At 52.2% G+C, this 16,682-nt stretch overlaps 1 long non-coding RNA gene across 1 annotated transcript; it reads left to right on the top strand.

Moving 5' to 3' along the window:
• Window positions 1-6: 6 nt before the first annotated feature.
• On the top strand, window positions 7-16,521 carry LOC104912102. Its single transcript, XR_794406.1, has 3 exons — window positions 7-99; window positions 11,530-11,583; window positions 16,470-16,521. It is a non-coding gene; the product is annotated as an uncharacterized LOC104912102 (long non-coding RNA).
• The last annotated feature ends 161 nt before the right edge of the window (window positions 16,522-16,682 follow it).

The following is a 16,682-nucleotide window of genomic DNA, read 5'->3' as shown; positions in this document are numbered from 1 at the left end:
CCGCCGCCGCCACCGGGGAAGAGCGCGCCCAAGGTGAACGGGAGTGGTCCGGGCTGGTGGCCCGAATGCACGTGTTCGAGCCGCGACTGGTACGAGCAGGTACGGGCCGGCACCACGTTGCGGTTCCCTGGCACTTTGGATGGGATGGGGTGGGTGGCTGCTGGGGGGGTCCTCTAAGGAGCAGTGGGACCGTGGTGGGCGATGCTGGCATGTTGGATTGTGGCGGGTGGACGTTGTTGCGGTTTTGGCCATCATCATCATCACTTGGGTTGGCCATCATCATCGCTTCGGTTGGCTATTTCCATCACTCAGGCCAAGCGCTGCGATCCCACCTAACGTAGGTATTGTGTGCTGGAGAGCATCCCTGGGGCACAGCTGGGATGGGGCACGGCTGGGTCTCGCCTGGCATAGGGCAGTAGCAGGTAGAATGGATCTGGGGCACCCACCTGCCATCCTTGCTGCTTACAGTGCCATTGCCTGGAGCCTTGGTACCATTCAGAGTGTCTCGTGGTGTTGCACTCTGCAGGTGTGGGGCACACTGCCACCAAGCAGCCTCGTGGGCTCATGGACCGGCACCCACTTGCCGTTGAGTTGTGGTTTCCTCGCTCTGCTGCTACGTCCCCGCTCCCAAAGATTATTACGTAACCCTTCTCTGGTCGCCAGCATGCTGTGTGCTTTCTGCCCCATTTCACTGCCTCCATTTCTTCCCACACTCGTTCATTTTATTAGTGTTCTCCTCCAGGACCCGTTCCCAGCCTGTGTTTCTCCTCTAAATGGAGAGACCAGTCTTGTTTTGAACCCACTAGCAAGCTTAGAAAATGGTTGGAGCTGTTTGCAAAGCATTAAAATGGAGGCTAGACCCTGCCTGAAAAACAATTTACTCTGCTTTAGAGAAAGGCATTTCAGTTTGCTTCTTCTGCTCCTTTCATTCATTATCTTCAAACCTCACATGATTTCTTATTGATCCTTCTAATTATTATTTCAAGACGCCGAGGCAGGCAGGCACACAGGAATCAATGGGAATTCTCTCTTCCTTTCCCCTTGGAAGGCACAACCTCCTGCTTTCCTTCCCGTGTTTTTCTTCATTACTGTCTCAGTCTGTAGCTCTGGTCGAAATAATCTGATCCCAGGCTGATATGCTCAGGAGACATTTACAGAGAGCCCCCAAACCCCAGCACCTTCCTATCAGCCCTCTCCTGTTTCTCTCTGCTTCTCTGCCACTCTTTGCATCAAAATCAGCCTCGTCTCTCTCTCGCCTGCTGATTCCTGGCCAATGCTTTCCAGCTTCCCTTAGCTATCTCTTTGCTTTGCTCTGTCCAGTGCAGAGCATCCAGTGCAGAGCATCCACCCCTGGGCAGGAGCAGGGAACTGGAGTCGGGTGCTCCCCTCCTGCTTGCAGGGAAGGTCTGGCCCAGGGATGATTGCAGGGGAGGCGGTGGCAGCTGCAGCACTGCGCGGCACTGGGCAGGGGAGCTGTCGTGTGCTGCAATGGTGGAAGGGAAAGCATTGTCTCTTTGTGGTGCTGCCACCGAGCCCTGGGTCCACACTGGGGGACCTCTACTCAGCCTTAGCATTGAGATAAAGGAAGTGCCTCCTTGCTGCATTGCCAGTGACAGAGGATGCCGGCGTGTGAGGCTGTGTGAGCATAGTGGGGTCTGCGTGTGTACCATATCATTTGTGCTGTGTGCACTGCCTGTGTCAGAGCAGACAGGACGCTCCCTGGTGTGTAGCAAATGTATGCATTGAGCAAAGCTCGGCCATGCTCCCCTTCTGATCCATACCCGGAGAGCAGTGGGGAGAGGCAATCTGCCGCCTCCAAGCTGCCCCTTTAAGTGGTGTCCCTGTCCCTGGAAGCACTTCCAGCAGCAGAAGTGGGAGGCAGAGCCAGGAGGTGTCCCCGACAGCCAGGACCTGCTCTCCTCCCTGGGAGCTTCCCTACTCCCAGTCCTTTTTCTCCCCTTTCTTGCACCCAGTGCATGTGCCAGCGCAGCCGCGTGTGCAAATGCTGTGACACAGGGAACGTGCTCAGTGCTGCGTATGGTGCTGCATGCTCACTGACATCACACATCCTCATGGAGCCCGTGTGCAGCCCCACGGCGTGTAGCCGTGCCCACACGTGCTGCCCAGCACCCAGCACAGCTCCAGCATCGACCCATGCCTCCTCCCGCAGCCTTTCCCCTTCTCCAGGACACAAATTAGCTTGCTCAGGCAATGCCAGTAATTGAGAACCCCTAATCCTGACTACAGGGAGAGAGGAAATCTCTCAGCTCTGGGTTTCTCATTTCTTTCTGCTTTGCTTTCCTTCCCCCTTCCTTTCTCCCTTTGGAGATCTCTTCCATTTCTCCTCCCTTATCTCATCGTTTATTACTCCCCATCTCCTGCGCTTTTGCGCTTTTGCTGCCATCACCACTCCCCATTGTTCCCTTCTCCACCTCTTAATACATCCATCCCCGCACCCACCTCATCCCCCTCTCTCGCTGCTTGGGGACACGAGCCCCCCCTCCCTGCCGTGCTGGGGTGAGAGGAGGACTCCCAGCTTTGGGGGAGGAATGGCAGCGCGATCGGTGCCGATGCGCAGCAGCAAGAGGAGCCAAGTGCTCCAAACCCCTCCTCTCCCCGCAAAGTGCCGCCCACGGATGCTTGGGAGCGCTGTGCCAGGATGCTCGGCCACATTGGAACCCCTTATCCAGGGCTGGTCCTTAAAGGAGGGGCCATCCCTGCAGCCCATGTCCCCAGTGTAAAGCTGGCAGCCAGAGCAGAGTCTCCCATGGGGCTTCAGAAGGGCTTGCTGGCATTTTGGTGCATATTCAGGAGGGCTCTGGGCACAGGCACCTCCTTTCCAGGAAGGGTACGGCTGTATAGTGTGGCTGGTATGCATCCTCCAACCATAGGAGCAGCCCCAGATCTGCCAACCATGTATGGCCAGAGATACCCTCCCTGTGGGCAGATTGCATCCTGCTGTCTCCTTTCTCCCCTCTCCTGGGATCGGGGTCACACAGGGTGGTTGGAGCAGCTCTGGAACGTACTGGATTTTTGTGGACCTCCTGGACAGAGGCATTTTGTGGATGAGCAATAGAAAGTAGGGAAAAGGACCTCACTGCCTGTCCAGGGCTGCAAATGTGTCACCAAAGACGGTGTTTTTCCATGTACAAAAACTGTTGTTACAGCTACTTCCGTGCACCGGGAGGAGGTGGGCACTGTCTTGGTGGAAGCAGCAGTTCTTGATGGGCATAGCAAAGCTTTGGGGCTCTTGGGCTATGGTGGGGGAGAAAGAGCCTTGGGAAGGAGGTGGCCTTCTCCCAGTGGCCAGGCCGGGTTTATGAGCAATGGGGTGGAAAAGGGCTGGAACCCCAGATGTTCCCTGGGGAGGTGCGAGGGAGGGTGAGAGGAACGGGGTGCTGGGGACACAGAGGCAGTGGAGGTGGTGAGGTTGGCAGGGTGATGTTGCTATGGCTACTCGTGTGCTATTCATAGAAGAAATTAGCTAAATCTTTGCACTCGAAGGTGGAGGAGGAAAAAGAAGGAAGGCGTTCTCAGTTTGGAGGGAAGAAAGGAGGGAAGCCAAAACAGGAAAGGGGGTCCGTTTCCCTCCTATGCTCTGAGCCCGTTCCATGCAGCAGTGACTATGGAAAGCACTGCCCAGAGTGCAGGAGGATGCACGTAGGTATGAGCTGCCTGTGGGACAGCCCCCGCGGTGCCGTGCAGAGCCCCGTGAGCAGGGCGAGCTCTGCGTCACGCCGGGCGGCAGGAGACATCCTTTTAATTAAAGACATCCAATCTGCGGGGAGGTATTTTTGGCAGCCTAAATGTAGATACAACTCTAGCAAAATCTGCCATTTGCAGCTGGCTGCTCCTCGTGCTCAGCAGGACTTCTCGGACGCTGGCTGTCCCCCGGCCACCCCCAGCATCTGTCCCCACGTGTCCCCTCACCAGCCGGAGTCCCGCAGGGTCTTCCCTCACCACACCGTCATCGCACCCCACTCTTCCCTCATCGCACCCCGCTCCCTCGTGAGAGTTTCATTCCCATCCCACGGACCCGTTTGTCACCTCCTCACTCACGATGTGTAAATCTGCGTGTCTGTTCCTAATATATCTCCTTCCATCTGATTTCACCTCTCAGCTTGTTTCTCGGGCATCTCCGCCTGGTGATCCTGCCGTCACTGAGCTGGGTGGCTGGAACCAGGTGCTGAGCTGCTCTCTTTCCCCCAGGCTCTGCCTCTTCGTCACCCCAAGCCCTCACCCCATAAAGCTGTGAGGCAGCTGCTATTTCTGTCATTCTGAGCCTTCCTTCTTTGCCTCCCAGCCATTACAATGATCTCAATGACACCTTCTCAAGATGTTCCTGGAGTCTCCTCGTTCCCTCTGTCTCCTGCTCAGCCAATTCCCCTCACCCACCCTAGAGCATCTCCTGTCCCGTTCCCGCCTATCCCTCCATCCTACCAGGAGCAAGCTGAAGGGCTCAGATATCCTCGAAGCGCCTTCCAAAAATGCTCATTTGTGTGTGGATGGCCAAGGACATTTGTCTCCTTAGTTTTCTTATTCACCTGAAAGTCTTTTTCCACCAGGCATGTGAATTCTCATGTTTGTGCTGACTCTACCAAAACATCATCTTAGTTATATTATTGCTTGTAGCAATGTGGAGGAGGTGGCTCCTCTTGAGGAACATGCTGGAGGCAGAAAGACTTCAGCCAGAGGGACATTCCCCATACATTGTTGTCTCAGCCAGGCTCTTCCCCTTGGCTTTGACATTACCAGTTTGGTGGGACCTGCGCCAGCCCATTCCTGACCAGTGCTGAAGACATGGTAGGCTCTGCTGGCATCTCCCAGAATGTGCTCAAGGCAGGGTACCCCCACAGAAGTCTTTCATGAGAGGCTAAGCGTGGATCATCCATCCATCTCATCCTCCATCTCTCCATCCATCCATCTCATCTTCCATCCATCCATCCATCCATCCATCCATCCATCCATCCATCCATCCATCCATCTCATCTTCCATCCATCCATTTCTTTCACCAAACATACCTCCATCCTTACCTCCATCTCTTTCTCCCATTCTGTATCTCTACATTCCTCTATCCATCCATCCCTCCCTCCATCCATCTTATCCTCCATCCATCTATTTCTTCCACCAACCATCCCTCCATCCTTCCCTCCATCTCTTTCTCCCATTCTCTGTCCTTTCATACTTCTCTCCATCTCTTTCTCCCATTCTCTATCCCTCCATCTATCTCTCCATCCATCCATCCATCCACCCATCCATCCTTCCTTCCCCCCATCCATCCCTCCATTCCTTCATCTCTCCATCTCTGCAACCATCCATCTTTCCCTCCATCCCTCCCTCCGTCCACCCATCCAGGTGCCCTGGATGCAGGGGTGGAAGCGCAGCAGAAGCCCTACCCATCCCCAGATTGCTGCCTTGCTCGGGTGAGGCCGTGGGCACGCAGCATGCCTCGATCAGAGGAGGGGAGCTTCCGCTCCTTCCTTCACTGCGGATGCTCATTTAGAGAAAGGAAGTGATTAAGACTAATCAGGCCGCAATCAGCTGTGGCTGCGTGCCGGGCGCTGCGGCGCTCAGCCCCATGCAGGATGCCCTCCCAGTTCCCAGAGGAGAGCAGATTGGGCACCGCTCTGGGATGGAGGAGCTGAGTGATATGGGAATCAGCTTAACCCTCGCTCTGCTGTAGTGCTGCTGTAAGGTGACGTGGGTTGTGTGAGTGCTCGTAGCTGGTTTGAACGCATGCAAACATGGGATGATGCGGAGATCCCTCAAGGGCACTTGGGAATCCAACAATATGTCATGGACTTGTATCTGTAACATGGAGAGAAAAAAAAGAACACAGCATTTAACAAGCTCAGAATACATGAATTTGAAATGCAGTTCAGTTGAGTCTACAGAAGCTCATTGGAGGGGGGGATTGCTGAAAGACTTATTTGGGGATTGTAACTATTTCTGGTGACGTGTGGCACTTCAGAGCAGCTTGGGACCTGAATTCTCCATAATGTCCTTCATATCTGCTGTAAAACAGAAACATCTTTCTTGAAATGTTGTACCTAGGGGTGCACTGGAACTGAGAGAGGAAAGCAGGCTGTTTCAAACCCAAAGAAATCCATAGTACTGTCCTTATTCGCTCTTCCTTCCCTTGTATGTATGTATTTGATTGAAAAGCATGTAGGTCTTTCTGATGATAATATCTCTGCCTGCAAAAAAAAAAAAGAAAAGAAAGAAAAAAAAAGGAGTTGAGTCGATTTTATTTGGCAGCTCCAGGTCAGAAGGAAGCTGTTGCAGCCCAGCACTTCTGCAAATTGGGTCGCTTATTTTAGCGGCCAGAGCCTGGAACAGGATGTCTAACTTCCAGGCATGAACACACCGGCCTTAATGGCTTCTAAATAGAAACTGAAACTCCACAGAGCTTCTGTCTGGAGAAGCATTCTTCTCTCCCCACTGAGTGAAGGCTTTTTCCAATTCCTATTTAAGCATACTCTTTAAAAAAGCACCAAAACAAAGATCAAACCCTCAGTGCTTGTGTTCACATTGAGCCCTGGGCAGTTCCGTGGCTTTGCCAGCCATCCTTGTGACCGTGGAACTTTCATGTCCTGGAATGGCTGCGGTGTTTTGAGCCTGTGTCCATTCCTTGGGGCTGCTCACACCACTAGGGTGACAGAGCTGTGGTGTCCCCAGCACAGCCTGGAGCGGGTGATGCTGGTTGCTTGGGTGGGTGTGAAGCAGCTGGAGCCCAGGTGCTGGGGGCCAACAGGGGGTCTTGGCATCCCTAAGCTCCACGATCAGCCCTTGAATTGTTTCTGAGGTGGTTGCAGCTCGTTGTGAGCCATGCAGGGGGAGAATGTGGGGTCAGTATGCAGCCCTCTTTGGGGGTTTAATGGGAAGGGCTCAGCCCAAACGGTGCCAATGGGCAATAAAAGTGCAAAAAGAGTTATTTTGTTTCTCCTGGTGAAAGGGAAGGGAGGTTCATCCCTGGCTGTGGCATTTTCCAGCCTCCAGAAGCTTTCAGGTTGTGTTTTCCTTTGCTCGCTTCCTTGTCCCACCTCTTGATCCACCCATCGTGTGGCCATAGAGAGCTTGGAGAGGGGAGCAAGTCTCTGGCAGCTGTTTTAATCTCTGCCCTTGAGCAGTGGAGTGGCAGGAAGACAAAAGCACAGGTGTAGCATTGGGATGTAGGCATAAAGCACTTGGCCAGCCCACCTCAGGTGCTTCAGGAGATGCTGTTAAGATTCGAGCTCTCTGTTGGTGCTGGGAGGAGCAGTGTCTGTGCACAGGGCAGGATCGCCTGGCATGGAACAGATGAATGTGTCAGTGCTGATCAGGGTGAGCTGTGGTGCACGCAGGCTGTGCTGCACTGCCAGGACCTGGGCTGGTCCCAGTGATGTTTCTTCATTAGCACATCGTGACCCCTCTCCTCACGCATCTCGCACCAAAGATGCTCCCCGGTATCCACTCGTGCCAGGAGCTGTGTGCTCACAGCAGGGCTCTGACACAGGACAGCTGTTCCTGCTGCACACGCATGGCTCTCCCTGAGGTTTTACACCCTTGGCAAAGATGCAAAGCGGTTGTCCATCTGTCCACCTTGCTTAGATGCTTCTGTTGGGCATCTCCCTACTTGGCCTCTGCCCCAGGAGCTGTTAAAAAGGTGTAGAGATCGAATTCTATGTATCTCCAGAGCCATTTCCTTCTAAGTGTTGTGATTATACCCGAGATGATGTAAAGCAAAGCAAACTGAAAGGCAGAACAACTTTTCACTCAGACCCATTCCAGGAAAGTTATAAAAATCAAGCAGATATAAGTCAGTGCCTGGCTTCTTGTGCACAGGCCCAGAGTCACAGTCACTCTGCACTCTGTCCCTGGGGCAAACAGCCTTCCTGCAGACTGGGATTTGTCAGCTCTGGAAGCTCCTGCTTCAGCCCTGTCACTCGTTGAGATGAGATGGGTTTTTGTGTGAGCACAGTCCAATTGCTGCAGGTCTCAGTGATCTGCAGCACATTTATTGTGTCTGGGTGAGGTGCATAATCCCCAACCCTGAGTGGGATGTGTGGGGGGTGTGAACCAGATGCAAATCTTGGGGCTGCCAGCACGGAGGGAACAGCTTGGGCTGCCAGTTCAGAACCAACCCATTCCTCGTGGGAACTCTGCAGGATGAGGCTCCCTCCCTCTGTAACATGCTAACGAACCTCCTCCATTTGCATTTAATTGCAGCTTTTCTTTCTGTTGGAAGTTTTGGAAAATGGTCACGTTTTGCAAATCCTATCTTCATCCCAGCAAATGATACCAACAGAAATGAAGGAGAAGGGGTGATGCACTAACAGCACTGCCCACGGGTGACTGGCGTAGTGCCCTTGGGCTGACACCTTCTGCCTTCCTTCATCAGGCAGGCACATTGACTGAGCCCTCTGCCAGCCAGGGCAGGAAAGAAATTGTCTTTTTTTTTTTTTTTTTGCTGGGCAGCAGGAATGTGCTGGTGAATTAACCATGCCCTCAATTCTATAGGGAATGGTAAGTAATTTATGCCCTAAGGAACAGGGGGTTGCTGCATGCAGGGAGGAGAGGAAACAGGGCTGTGCATTCAGGTCACATTCAATGAGGGCTGTCAGATCTCTTCCATCTAAAATGCTTCATCACACTATTATTATTTACTGAGCCCTGCTGCTGCTTGGAGATTTACAAACGAAAAGAGGTTCGAGCCCCTCGCCACTTGACAGCATGAGCACCAAAATGCAGCAGAGCTGGAGGTGCCCCAGAACCCCTCCAGCAGGCTGCACAAACCAGAGGGTTTGTGTTGGAAGGCTGAAGGGAAGGTGGGATTCGAAGAGGACCTTGAGGAGTGAGGGGGTCACTGCACATATGCAGAGAGATTGATTTAGGCGCAAAGCCAGCAAGGCAGAGGACAGCTGTTGGGAAAATCTGGGCAGCAACAGGAGCTGAAAGGAATAGCAGTGAAGGGGAACGAGGCTTGAAGGTCAAGATTCGAGAACTTTCTGGTCTCTGGAGGCTCAAAGAAGTGGAACCTTTACCACCAGTGTAGTGGAAATGCTAAATCATGGCTTGAAGCAGTGATGGAGCACTTGGTGGGAGGGCAGGACCAACCCAGGGGAACTCAGGTGCAAGCAATTTACCTGAGTGACTGGAAGGGTGGAGTCAGGATCCATCCCTTCCCAGACCTCATTTAAGGGTTGGCAGTGGAGGCATCTCTTCCTGGTGATCCCTGTCTATCTGAGGCTTCCAAAGGTATGCAGCTCTTTTCTTTCATTTCTGTGGCTGCTGCGTTTGGACTCATTCTCATTTGCTGCAGCCAGAGACTTTGCCACCCTCTTATTTTTATGGTACTTTCCATCCCGTTATGACATTGCACACCAGGAAAGGTGCAAATCTTGGAATATTTGCACGTGGAAGTCAGGGCTAAAATCCAAACACCTTTCCTCATGGTATCTGGAATAGTTGGCCACAGGAGGCAAATGGGGATTTCCTGGTCTGAATTCCTTCTGACCATGTGTGACTTTGTTTTAAGCAGCCACTTGCATTCAGCATCTCCTGGGTCCCATCTGGAGCCTGAGTGGGAAATTGTGCTCCTAGCAGTATTTTGAGATGTAAAAGTCAGTAGTGTGGAATGGCTGCGAAGGATGCTCAGTGCACAACGAGCAGGCTAGACAAAATATGTCCTTAGGGCTCACCACTGTGTGAGCGAGGCAATGTGATGTGTGATTTGTGGACTATTAGTAATTCCACAAAGAGGCTGCAGTGGGGCTCGCTGAAGGACTCAAGCTAGACCTGCAAAAGCCTCTGTGGCATTATCATACAGAGCACTTCTCCCCATCATTTGCAGAGTAGAATTAATGTCATAAATCATGGGGCACGTGACAGACTGCATTTAGTTAGGCTGCCTTTTCTATATCCTTCCTGGAAACTCATCTAATAAGAGCTGGCCTCTGGCACGCCAAGGTTCAAACATCCACCGTGTGTTAATTGCTGGCAGTAGAAGTGCTGCTTTTTTTTTGCCTTGAAATGTGGAATCCCTTCCTAGAATTGCACTGGGGACTAATAAAAGCCAGTGCCAGGTTTAATATATGCTATCTCACAAATTATCTGGACTAAATACAAGGACTGTGCACTACCAGAGAGGGGATATTCCCTGCTTAATACTGCTTCTGGGCCATGGAGATCCCAAGATGTTGGACCTGAAAATTATGATTCTTTTACGTGTGTGGGAGTGGTTTGGCAGGAGAGCTTGGAAGTGGTCATATTTCCCTGAGCTAGAGAATTAATTGTCATAAAAGCTATGGTTTAGTAACCAATAGTTACAGCTGCTGGAAAGATCAGAAGGTATCCAAATAAATCAAATTAACTACCTCCTGTTCCATCCTTATGAGAGCTGAACCTTTCTGGGCAAGATCAGAAATGCAGTTCATCTGACCCCTAACTCTGCCACTTACAAAACCATGAGGGTGAAACGTCCAGAAATACAGACTGCTAGAACAAGAGAAGGTGGAGACTGCCTTTCTGGGTGATGTGAGGAGGTGGTTCTCTGTCAGGAAACTTATATTAGAGGAGAGCAGTGATGCAGTAGCCTGCTCCTCAGAAAGTCTCAGATTCACTGAGGCCGTTGTGCTATGCAATGTGACCGCCCACGTTACTGGGCAGCCAGTGGTTCCTGTTAACTGCAACACTAGCTCTACTGCGACTTGCTTGCTCCTCACTCAGACTCTCAAGCTTCTGATGTACCAAGGCAGAGGGCTCACCTCCCATCGTAGCTCGTGTTTACCAGCATTTTCCTGTGTAACTCTGGCCATTGCTCTACACATGAGTCTTCAAATGGTGCTGAAAATCCCAGCACACCCTGGATTTTACACTGTTTGCTGTTGTGCGCTGGTGAGAAATGTCAGCCTTGCGATTAGTCTGAATGTTCTCTTCTTTTCTCACTTCTCGTTCAGAGGACAATGACCTCCCCGAGCTGGGGATGCTCCACGGGAAGGGGCTGCGGGTACGACGGGCACCGCGCCTTCAGGAGGTTGCGGTGCTGGACAGCTCCGGCTCAGCCCGGCACTGCGGGACCCCGGGGTAACGAGCACGAAGGGACCGCACGCTGTCACCTCCCCAGGTTACAGTGGTAGCTGCTGTGCTGGGACGTGCCTGAAGGCCTCAGAGATGGTCTGCTGGCGATATGTCCTTCCCACAAGATCTCCTTTCCAAACCCTCCTGTTTCTTAACTCCTTAGCAATGTGGATTTCTAGTTCTAGTGTCGAATCGGACCTGAGGCTGGAGCAGTTTCTAGTCTTGCCCATCTCCCTTGCTGCAGCTGAGACCACGTGTCTGGGGAATACGGAGTAGACCCATGCCTGAGCAATGCTGTGTCCCCATATCCAGCCCAGGCTGCTGGCCACATGGAGGAAGGGCAAGAACAGAACCCTTCCCAACCTTCCCTCTTCTGCCTGGCCTGGAAGGGCTGTGGTGGCATGGCCAGGATGAGGCCATGCAGTGCAGCGGGCTGTGTTTGGTGACATCCCGCTTTTGTCTCCCCACAGGCCAACCCTGCTCCCATTATCGTGAACACAGACTCGCTGGAACAAGGGCTCTCTGTAAGTCTCCTGGTTTTGTTTCAATTCTTTTCACCAAACGCTGCATTTTCTTGGCTCAAAGGTGCCCAAAAGGCCCCAGCAAGATGGCAGAAGAGCCTGGTATCTGTCCCACAACCCCACAGCATATCTCAGCCCCAAATCCTGCTGAGGCCATGCTGAGCAGAGCCAAGGCTGCCAGCAGCTGAGCAGTGCTTGGTGACGGGGAGTGTTTGCAGCCACTGTGCATTTGGTACTCTTGGCTTGTTGTAGAGCTAATCCTCAGCTGGTTGCAGAGAGAGTTTGCAAGCTGCTGCAGCGCTTACCAGAACATTTGCAAATCATTCCTGCAGTGAGAATGGAAGGAGCAAGGGTGGCTACTGTGGATATCTGCAACACAGCTCCCAAAAGGAGCTCGATTATCAGTTTGCCAGGGTTTGGTTGGTCTTTGGACTTGAGGTGGATGGATTGCTCCTGTTGGTTGAACCTTTCTCATAACACATTTCAGGTGTCAGATGCTGAGCCAAAGCCTCCTGGCATTCAGGAGGGAGTCCGTGCTTTCTGTCTCACCGTAGTGGCCCTGGGTCCAGCAGCCTTACACAAGTTGTGGAAGGAGAGTGTTGTCATCTAGAAAGGTTTCCTGTCCAAGCCCATCACATGGCAGTCTATGACTGCAGGGAGTGCTAAAAGGGATCTGCATTCCTGCAGCCCCTTGGGTGGCTGTGCCTAGGTTTTTGGGGCTGGAAACTCCAGCCTGGAAATCCTTTTCTTTCTAATTCTTGTCACAGCAGTGCAGAAAGCAGCCAACACAGTGCCAAAAAATGGCTTGTGAAGAACCCGTGTCCCACATAACTGTGGTCCTTCTTTGGAGCGAGGGTGAACCCTGCTCCATCCTGCCACCTGAATCATAAGGTTGGAAGTACTCCTGAGGTCATCTAGTCCAACCATCAACCCATGACCACCATACCAGTAAACAGTGTCCTTCAGTGCAGCATCTATCCCGTTCTTGAATGGCCCCAGGGATGATGATTCCACCACCTCCCTGGACAGCCTGTGCTGGTACCTCACCAATCTTTCCGAGAAGAAATTTTTTCTAATATCCAACCTTATGGAGATCCAGGCTCCAGGGAAAACAAACCTTAAAATCTCCCAGTGGCTGTTCCAGAGGTCAGCAAAGGAGCCACAGTGGGGTCTTTCTGCAGAAGGGCACTCTGAAGTGGGAAGTCTGGCAGCATGCTCTCTTACAAAAACAAAAACTGAAGCCTGTTGGTACAGTATTTGGAAGGGTTAATGTGACATCTTCCAGTCTTTAATTACTTAACTATTCAATGCTTTCCTTAATGATAAGCAGATGGATGTGGTCTAGTTCCTTCCTGTTCTAGCTCCATTGATAACATTGGACTAGCTGCTGGGCTGAATTTGGCCCTGGCTGTTTATTAAGAAGCCTGCTCCTCGTTTGTTTCCCTCTGCCCACCCACCTCCATCCCCAGGAGCATGTGGCACCACATCCTGCTCACTGCCAGGGCTGGTGCTCAGCCTCACTGCAGGCTGTGCTCCTAGGTTGTAAAAATCCAACAAAATTCTCATCAAATTCCTGCTGCATTGAAGGTATTGCAGTCGAGCTGGGCTCACACAAGCACCTGCTTGCAACCAGTTCACCAATTAGCGTGCTTTGCACACCCAGGCCCCAGAGGTAGAGGAAGCATCAAGACCACTGTTCCCATGGCAAGCAGCACTGTCTGTGTCCCAGAGCTGCCTCTCCAAAGCTGAAATCCTTGTGTTCCCAGTGCTGCCCAATCCTGGTGCTGATTGTTGGAGCCGTGTTGGAGCTCGACCACGCACCCAACTAGCACTCAGCACACAACTGTCCCCTTCATGTGGTGGCTGCAAGGCATGGACTCAGAAAGCAGAAGGATGACTGTTCCTGCAGGTTATTCTCCTTGCAGCCATTTGGGTTGGTTTGAGGAACTCCATCTTAGCCTTCTAAATTTGGCCCTGAATCGTTAGCAAATTGCAAACCGTGTTCCACGTGCGACAGCACAGTGTTGGCCGGCTGAGCCTGCAGACAGCTTGCAGTAGCACTGGAAGGTGTGTGCATTTCTGTTTATTCAGTGAGTGTTAACTCTGCAGCCTTCTGTTGATGATTTAAATGTCATCATTTCTAACTATTTCCCTGCTGCTCAAAACGCAAAAGAGAAGTGAAGGGTGGAGAGAAGGCCTCTCCTTGAGACTTCAGGCGGGCTTCCTGCATGGGACGGGCTTAGAACAATGATCCTGGCCCTACTCCGTTTGAAACCAGAGCAGAGTTTGGGTTCATTGTGGGGCTGTGTTGGGAACAGCCAATGAGCCCCATACTCCTGTGAGCTAAGCAAGCAGTATCCAGAGAAATGCAAGCAGAGTGGGGTGGGCTCACCCTGCCTCACAACGACCCAGGGACATGGTTCAGGATACCCATGTGAAAATCTGGAGTTGGGCATCACTCAAACAGGCCCCACATGAGAGCCACACGTGCCAGCTCTGCACTGCTCTTACACGGAGGCAGCTCCTGAACTGGGAGGGAGCTTGGCAGAGAGTTGGAGGGGCAATAGAGGCGCTCCAGTGGGTGCCACTGACGGGTTTTGCTGTCAATGAGTAACCGGTATTCAGTTTTCCTATGCTGGAACACTAGCTTTGTTGGCTTGTTCCCTTGGTTACGTGGTATATATTAAGGGCTCCATTTGGTTTCTTTATGCAATTAACTGGTGTTCTATTGTGCGGATTTTGGAGACGTAATCAGAGCAGGAACTTCACGTCCAGGCTTGGCTGACCTGGCACATGCAGTGCTGGGCGGGCGCCAACGTTTCCCATTTCATGACACAAAATGCTGCTCAGCATTTGGCAACCCCAAGACTTTCAGAAGGTTTTGCAATGGGGCCACGTCCTGGGGTGTCCCTGTGTCCCGTGCCATGAGTCCCTGCCCTGGTGCTTCCCAGTGCGGGCGGCTGCCACTCTTTGGGCTGGTTCTGCTGGCTCTCCCCGCGGCTCACAGATTGTCAAAGTTTTCTGCACATCCCCATCCTGTAGGTATGTATGTGCTGTTCCTCTGCGGCCGTGGGTGTGCATATGGCTGTCTGTGTGGCAATAGCGTTGAATGCCAAAGCGGAGAGGACAACGTGTGTAGTAGCGGCGGCTGCCAGGAATCTGAGTTGCTGGAAAGCTGGGGGGAGGCAGAGCCACGCACAGAGCCACCAACTGCCCGGGTGCTCAGGCGAGGGAGGTGGCGAGGGGGGGTCGGCATGAGTCAGTGTGGTGGGGTGAGGAGGAAGAGCGGTGGTGGGGGGTCTTGCAACCCCCACCCAAAGAGGTCTCATCCTCCCCTTCCTGCACTGTGCTGGTGCCAGCCAAAGGGATGCAGCATCTGTGCCTCTGGGCTGTTCCTACAGCTGTCGATCACAGAATCTTAAAATAGTTTGAGTTGGAAGAGACCCTTAAAGGTCATCTAGTCCGACTCAATACCTTAACAGCACGTCCCAAGGCTTTCTTTTCACCCTTATGCTCCATCTGAATCTTTTTTGTTTCAAGTTCCTGACTCCTTCTGTCACTCTCAGTGGACACAGTGGTCCTGCAAGGCTCTGGGGCTGACAGTGCTGAGCTCCCACCAGCCTGACACATCCCAGTGGGTTCCTCTTCAACCACTGCTTGCATCTGCCTCTTCAATCTGATTTTTCCTTCTGTCAATTCTTTGAGGGCAAACCCACCTCTGTACCTTCAACCTCCTCTCCTGGCCCACGTTTCCAAGCCATGATACCGTCTCCCTTCTCCAGGCTCTCTCCATCCTCATCCCTCTTGAAGCGTGGTACCCACAGCAGGGTGTGCTCTCCTTCAGTATTTCCAATGCTCACTACAAACCCATGGCATTGCTCTGAGGACTGAGCCCCACTCCTGCTGCCTTGCAACCCCACAGCCTGCTTCCTCATCTCCCAAAAGGACTTCAAGTGTGAGGTTTGAGTCAACCTCTTCCCATTTTAAATATACAATGCTTTTTTTTTTTTTTTCCTATATTGCATTTTTTTTTCCTATATTGAGGTCTCCATAGCTGTTCAGGACCTACTCTGATGACCCGGGGCATGCAGGGGAAGAAAGTATCTGGATGATGTCTTTGAAATTGCCACTTTCTTTTTCTGAGTGTTGGCAGCAATGGGGAAAATGGAAGGTTTTGGCCTGCACACTTTGTTATTTCAGAGCCTACAGCTGCAGCTCTTTTGCTTTTAATTCACTGCCCATTTCTCAGTCCCTGCCCTCACCACCACACTCCATCACCTTCACCGCGATGGCTGTGGGAGTTCCTTCAGGGCAGGGAGCAGCATCCACATAGCTTTCCCATTCTTTATATCGGGGCACCTTCTGTATATAGCACTCGAATCCCTTTGAATCCAACTGTTTCAACAGAAGAGATGGTTCCAAGTTTCACATTAACAAAGCCATGCCACTTGAAGATGTAGGAGTTAGAAGCTACCAGAGATGTACGTTGTGTTATAACATACAGACCATACATTGCACGTTGTGTTACTGCATACAGACCATCCACAAGCCCCTTCCTTTGCTTCCTGCAGCAGTTCATTCCCGAGGTTAATTACACGCTGGCTAACGAAGGCGTCGTTGCTTTGTGTGGAGCCCCTTTTCACGCCTCGCACATTGAGCTGCCGGAATAAAAGGGCTGAGCTGAAGTGCATTAAAGTCAGCGGGTTTGGGATCGTGCCCAGAGAGAGAAGCAGCGAGTGGTTTGATTCCAGGGCAGGGTTTTGCGACTGCATTTCTGACAGCAAAGATTTTGGGGTGGATTCTCAAATATTCTGTGCTTTGGGGTGGACTCTCAGTACTGCAGTATCCTGGGATGTGCTCGGTCGTAACGCATCTCTCCCTCTCCGCAGGTGAACGGCAGTGATGGGATGTTCAAATACGAGGAGATCGTCCTGGAAAGGGTGAGTCCTCCCCGTGGGCATCTCCTCCCACTCACACAGCGAATGGGCTGGGGGGGGTCCTGGGGGGGTCCATCTCTCCTTCCCTGCAGCACAGGGGTGGGCTCACCGCTCCGCTCCCACCGCACACCCCTCCAGAAGGGAGGAGGAGGGTTTCTCATTCGC

This window comes from Meleagris gallopavo, chromosome 9, assembly GCF_000146605.3.
Source record: "Meleagris gallopavo isolate NT-WF06-2002-E0010 breed Aviagen turkey brand Nicholas breeding stock chromosome 9, Turkey_5.1, whole genome shotgun sequence".
NCBI lineage: Eukaryota > Metazoa > Chordata > Aves > Galliformes > Phasianidae > Meleagris > Meleagris gallopavo.
Note: the sequence above shows the minus strand (reverse complement) of the source record. Positions and strands in the feature narration are given on the sequence as shown.